This window comes from Mandrillus leucophaeus, unplaced genomic scaffold, assembly GCF_000951045.1.
Source record: "Mandrillus leucophaeus isolate KB7577 unplaced genomic scaffold, Mleu.le_1.0 Scaffold72, whole genome shotgun sequence".
Lineage (NCBI taxonomy): Eukaryota > Metazoa > Chordata > Mammalia > Primates > Cercopithecidae > Mandrillus > Mandrillus leucophaeus.
This window is the reverse complement of record NW_012107808.1, coordinates 3516268-3522267: the sequence shown is the minus strand read 5'-3', so window position 1 is coordinate 3522267 and position 6000 is coordinate 3516268. Positions and strand designations below refer to the sequence as shown.

Genomic DNA, 6000 nt, shown 5'->3' with positions numbered 1-6000 from the left:
GCAGAGGTTTACTGTCCAGCACCCCCATTTCTGCTGCTCTGATGACTTGGGTCAACTGAAGAACCTTGGGGCTTTCTTGGCTGTTTGTAGGAGCTTCCAGAAAGAATCTTTTGGGATGCTTCTGACACAGTCCTGGGTATACCCTCTACATGTGGCATTTCAGGTCTGGAGAGTCATGCGGTGTAGCTGTATTTCTGGAAAGTGTGTGACCCGAAGCCGCCTCCTATCAGAACCACTGGGGAGCTCACAAGCTAAAGTGCAGATTCCTGGGTCATCCCGGGCCTGCTGAAGCCAAATCTTTAGGGTGGGGCCGGGAATCTGCATTTTAAACAAGCTCCATAGGTGGCTCTGAGGTCAGTCACAGTTTGGGCACAGCAAGGCTGGGGAGCCAGGCTCGTTTCGGATCTCCAGGCCTCGTGTGGGCTGCGTGACCTTGGATGAGTCATTTCCCATCTCTGAGCCTTGGTTCTCTGGTCTGTTAAGTGGCAGTCTTGCCCCTTCTGTTTTAGGGACTGTCGGGGTTGCCTGCTTCTGGTAAGCGTTTAGGGCCCTGAGCCGACTCAGCTGGTGCTCAGGGAGGCCTTTACTGTGCCTGGTGATTCAGGGTGCGTGGCTGGGTGGTGGGGTGGGACACACGGGGAAGGACGCTGGTCCCAGCATGGTGGGGCAGGCCACCTGGAGGAGGGGTGGACCGTGGGAGTGGGTTATATTAGGGCCTCCAGGCCTCAGTTTGGGAGGAGCTTGCAGTGACCTTGGAGAGGGTAGTGACCTTGTCCTCCTGCCCTGCCTTGGGTGCACAGGCTCCCCGCACACAGGCAGCAAAGGTCCTGGAGAGCACCCAGAGCGGGGTGCCTGCCTGGGGTTGAGTTTGGGAGCTGGGCCCACAGCCCCCACTTCTGCCTGGTAGCCGGGGGTCCCTCTAGGAACCTGAGGTGTGTTTTCTTGAGCAGTAAGGACTGGACAGAGCCCTGAGGACCGAGAGGTCAGGGCGATGCCCCCCTACTCCTTCCCCCAACCTCCTGGGAACGACTGCCGATGGCGGGGAAGGGAGGGGCCCCAAGGCCAGTGATGTGGAATGCGATGGCCAGGGAGACAGAGGCTGGAGGCTGTGTGGGGCACGAGGAGGCCCATCGGGTAAGTCCCGGGGGAGACTCCTCACTGCTTCTGCTTCCCTTGGGCTGGTTTCCATGGAGCTTCCCTCCCAGGCCCTGACTGCCTCCTTTCCTAAGGGCCCGCCTCCTTTTTTTTTTTTTTTTTTTTTTTTTTGGAGACGGAGTCTGACTCTGTCACCCAGGCCGGAGCGCAGTGGTGCTATCATGGCTCACTGTAGCCTCGACCTCCCCCAGCTCAGGTGATCCTCCCACCTCAGCCTTCCAAGTAGCTACAGGTGTGCACCTCCACACCAGACGAATTTTTGTGTATTTTGTAAAGATGAGTTTCACCCTGTTGCCCAGGCTGGTCTTAAACTCCTGGGCTCAAACAATCCTCCTGCCTCGACCTCCCAGAGTGCTGGGATTATAGGTGTGAGTCACTGCACCTGGCCGTCCCTCCCCTCTCAGGACCAAGCCCCTCCTCCTCAAGTCCTGTCCACTGTGGGGCCTTCTGCAATGTGGGCTTGTGCATCTCTGTGATGTCACCCAGGTGCCACCAGGTGTGCGTGTCCTGATGCCTCTGTCCACCAGCCTGAAAATCTCCCAGAGTTCCAGGTGCTTGGAGGAAGGGAGTCATGCACCCCTCCCCCAATCTCTACATGAGAGAGTGTCCGCACCACCCGCCCTGAGTTCTGAACTTTGCCACCTCATGTACGGAAGAAGAAATGGAGGCCTCTAGGGAGGTCTAGGCCTCCGACCCTGACCTTGCCCCTCTTGGATGGTGGTATTTCAGGACAGCTGGCATCTTGGTCATCCAGTGGGTGCCCTCACTGTGTACCTGCCTCCAGGTGGTGGGGTGGTACTTGCAAGAGCCTGAGCCCCTCCTCTGCGGCATGTTTTTGGAAATAAATACACCGTGTGTCATGGAGGTGGACAGACGACGTGCCAGCTGTCTGTGCAGGAGTTGGAGGTAGAGAGGGTCGAAGGCTTGGGGAGGGACAGGTGGGTCTCCCATGGATGGCTTTTCTTGGAGTCTGCAGCCAGGAGCCATTGTCTCTCTTCCCACCTAACCTTGGGTTGTTCCCCTTCAGCCCTGGCATTGTGATGTCCCGCCCAACCCCCAACCACACACCTCCCTCCCCTTAGCTGCTTCAAAGCCTAAGATATGGCAACAGCTAACAGGAGCTTGGTGGCCCCGCCCACCCTCCTTCAGGCTTTCTACACCCACCTATGTGGGCCTTCCTGTGTTCACTTCAGTGATGAGGCTTGGAGAAGAGGGTGTGAGGGGGTGCAGGTGGCCCTCTGGACCGGACTCAGGCCTGCTGCATTCTGGGTTGAGGTCCTCTTGCTCCCTTTCTGTGAGCGAGCCTCGCCTGCTGGGTGCTGAGCCCACACCACATGTCCTCGGCCTCCCGTGGCTATACATGATATAGACCAGGGATGCACGCCTCGTGAGGAGGCACTCACTCCCCCAGACACGCTGAGTACTCTTTCCTCGAGCTCAGTGCAGTTCGTCCACATTTTCCCACCAGCACGCCTCCCGCAGCGTTGTCAATATTTATTCGCAGTCGCCGCTGCCTCCCTCCTGGACCGCCTGTTCCCCAGGCCCTGTCTGGTGGTGGCCGGCCTTGGGGAGCCGGCCACTCAGCACAGCACCGGGCACCGGGGCTCAAGGTCGGTGGGTGTGTGTTTGGGTCCGTTAAGGAGCAAAGTCTCATAATTTCTTTTCTATTATTATTATTATTATATTATTATTATTATTATATTATTATTATTATATTGAGACAGTTCTCCCTCTGTCGCCCAGGCTGGAGTGCAGTGGTGTGATCTCAGCTCACTGCAACTTCTCCCTCCCGGGTTCAAGCAATTCTTGTGCCTCAGCCTCCTGAGTATCTGGGACTACAAGCACCCGCCACCACATCCAGCTAATTTTTGTATTTTTAGTAGAGACGGGGTTTCACCGTGTTGGCCATGCTGGTCTCGAACTCCTGACCTCAGGTGATCCACTTGCCTTGGCCTCTGAAAGTGCTGAGATTACAGGCATGAGCCACCATGCCCAGCCGCTTAATTTGCTTTAAATAAAGATCTGGTTCTCCCAGATGAGGTTCACAGACAGCTGTTCCAAGAGCACATCTGTCTGGCATCAGGAGACTCACCCATACCAAGCTCACAGTGCTGGCCGTGATCCGACTCCCGCCCCACAGCTCAAGCTTGGTCTGGAGACCTTCTCTGGTGCCTGCCCTGGCTCCCAGCCTCGGGCTTCCTGCACTGTGCGCTTCCACTCCTGTCTTCTCCACTAGGAGCTCTGTGGTGTGGGCTTCCTGCACCCTCACCTCTGGGCCTCCCACCACAGCACGGTGCAGGCACCAACTATTTCACTGCTAGATCCAAGGATGCTGGGGCCGGGGGCAGCTCTGAGTATGTCTCATACAGTGACCTTGTTTGAGGGGGCTGTGTAGGCCCAGGATTTTCCTGGGGTGGGGGATGCCAGGTCCCTCGATGTGTTAGGACGAGGACGTTGGCTCTGCGAGGAGGCTGCCTGAGATCCTACAGTGAGGCTGGCCCTGCCCTTGCTCGCCCAGCTGATCTGACACCCTCCAGATGGCCCGACAGAGACAGGGAGGAGCATCTGGTGGAGGACCTGGACGTGACCCCGAGACATGTTGGGGAGTCGGAGGGAGATTGTTCTGTCTGGAGATTTCCCATTGCTTTTTCAGTTTATTGTCATCTGCTTGGGACTTGAGAGTAACTTCGTCTCTCAAAATAGGCTGAGAATTTTTACAGTTAGATATTTAATATACGGATGATGGGCAGATGGTAGTGTGGTTTTAAGGGGGGATTTTGTTGTTGTTGTTGTTCTGAGATAGAGTCTTGCTCTGTCACCCAGGCTAGAGTGCAAGCTCGATCATAGCTCACTGCAACCTCAAACTCCCAGGCTCAAGTGATCCTCCCACCTCACCATCCCGAATAGCTGGGTCTACAGGTGTGCGCCGCCACACATGGCTAATTTTTTGTGGAGATGGGATGTTGCCATGTTGCCCAGACTGGTCTTAAACTCCTGGGCTCAACTAAAATTTTAATCTCCAATTCATACATTTCAGAAAGTATAATAATATGTAAAGCAAAATCATAATAGCAGCAACAATCACTGTCATCCCACGAGTTGGTTTAGATGTAAATTTTATGCTTCCTAGCGAAGATGTACATTTTAGGCTTCCTAGCAAAAATTTGTCGAAAGTGCCAGAAAAGCCCTTGTCCCATATCACAGTCCCATGACCCACACTCGCATGGAAAGCCTTGGAACTGATGTCGGCGTGAGCCCTGTGCTGGCGTGGAGGGTGACAGAGCTTCGGAGATGAGCACCCTCTGCTGCTGAGCAGTCCCTGGGGCCACGCCCTGGCCCTGGATCCCCAGGCAGTGTGGGGTGTTCAGGATTCCTCATGTGACCCGTACCCTGCCTGCCCTGGGACTGTGTTCCTGTGGGCTTGCATGTGTGTATGTGCGTGTGTGCCCATATGCATGTGTAGGTGTGTGCAGATGTGTGTATAGGTGTGTGCATGTGTGTATATACGTGTGTAGGTGTGTATGTGTGTACATGTGCATTGTAGATGTGTATGCACATGGTGACATCAGTTCCAAGGCTTTCCATGTGTGTTCATACACACATGTGTAGGTGTGTGCCTGTGTGTGTGTATGCACATACACATATATAGGTGTGTGCATGTGTGTGCACATATGCATGTATAGGTGTGCATGTGCAGTGTGTATAGGTTTGTGCATGTGTGTGCATGCATGTGTGTAGGTGTGTACAGGTGTGTGTGTGCGTGTCAGCACACATGTGTCTGCTTTCACTAGGCCAGAGCTCCTTGAGGGCAGGGTGGTTCCCAACTCTGTGTTTCCCCAGCTCCCAGCCCTGACCTGGCTTTTAATCACACAGTAAGTCGAACACACTTTGGGAGCCTTCTGACTCCCCCAGACACACTGAGTACTCTTTCCTCGAGCTCAGTGCAGTTCGTCCACATTTTCGCAGCAGCACGCCTCCTGCAGCATTGTCAATATTTATTCACGGTCGCCGCTGCCTCCCTCCTGGACCGCCTGTTCCCCAGGCCCTGTCTGGTGGTGACCACCCTTGGGGAGCCGGCCTCTCAGCACAGCGCCGGGTACCGGGGCTCAAGGTCAGTGGGTGTGTGTTTGGGCTTGAACTGATGTGTGTGTTTACTGAGCTTTCTCCGCAGCCTGCTCCGGCAGCTCCAAAATGGCATTTCAGGAATTGAATTACCGACATTTCAGTACTTGCAGAATCCAGGAATAGATTATTTGATTGTATCTGTTGGAAGTCATTGCCGTAACTGGCTTCGTTTTCTTCGCGAACATCTAAACCGAGTGGGGAGAGACCGCAGGGGAATGCTGTGGTGACTTGATTTTCCCAAAAGCACATCTCCCAAGCTGGCGGCAGCCGATGGCATCGCCCCGTGACTGGGGGAAGCCTGAGGACTCACGGTCACCTCAGGCCGGCCACCTTCGCGCTGGAACCTGCCCATCACATCGACAAGCCCTCTCAGGCTGAAAACCGTGTGCCGGGGTGGCTGCAGCAACACAAGGATTCCCCTCCAGCTCTGTGGTGGGGGGAGCAGAGGGCCGTTGAGTCCTGCCGTGTGAGTCACATAATGCCCGTGGCCTGATTTCTGTGCCCTGATCTTGCCTCTTAGTGGTTGTTGACCTCAGGGCTCACATATCCCTTGTAAGGGGTTGTGACGGCTTCCGCAGCCATGTGGCTAGTTAGATTTTCCTCCAGCCCTTGAGGAATTCTCTCGGGATTTTCCCTGGCCTCGCGCATCTGCAGAATCTATAGAGGCCCTACAGGAATGTCTGCCTCCGAGTCCATAGTACTTGCAGGCCTGGGAGGCTG

The 6000-nt window shown here is 55.1% G+C and overlaps 1 protein-coding gene across 4 annotated transcripts in view; it reads left to right on the top strand.

Annotated features, from left to right (window-relative positions):
- HPCAL1 (hippocalcin-like 1) overlaps positions 1-6000 on the top strand; it is a 122943-nt gene that overhangs the window by 60717 nt on the left and 56226 nt on the right. The window contains exon 1 of one of the 4 annotated variants that reach the window (XM_011965296.1): positions 5102-5746. The exons of 2 other annotated variants lie outside the window; for them this stretch is intronic. The gene's annotated coding sequence lies outside the window, so the exon portion shown is untranslated. Of the gene's footprint in view, positions 1-5101; positions 5747-6000 lie in introns of those variants that run through there. One more of the 4 variants, XM_011965297.1, reaches the window with a different exon arrangement.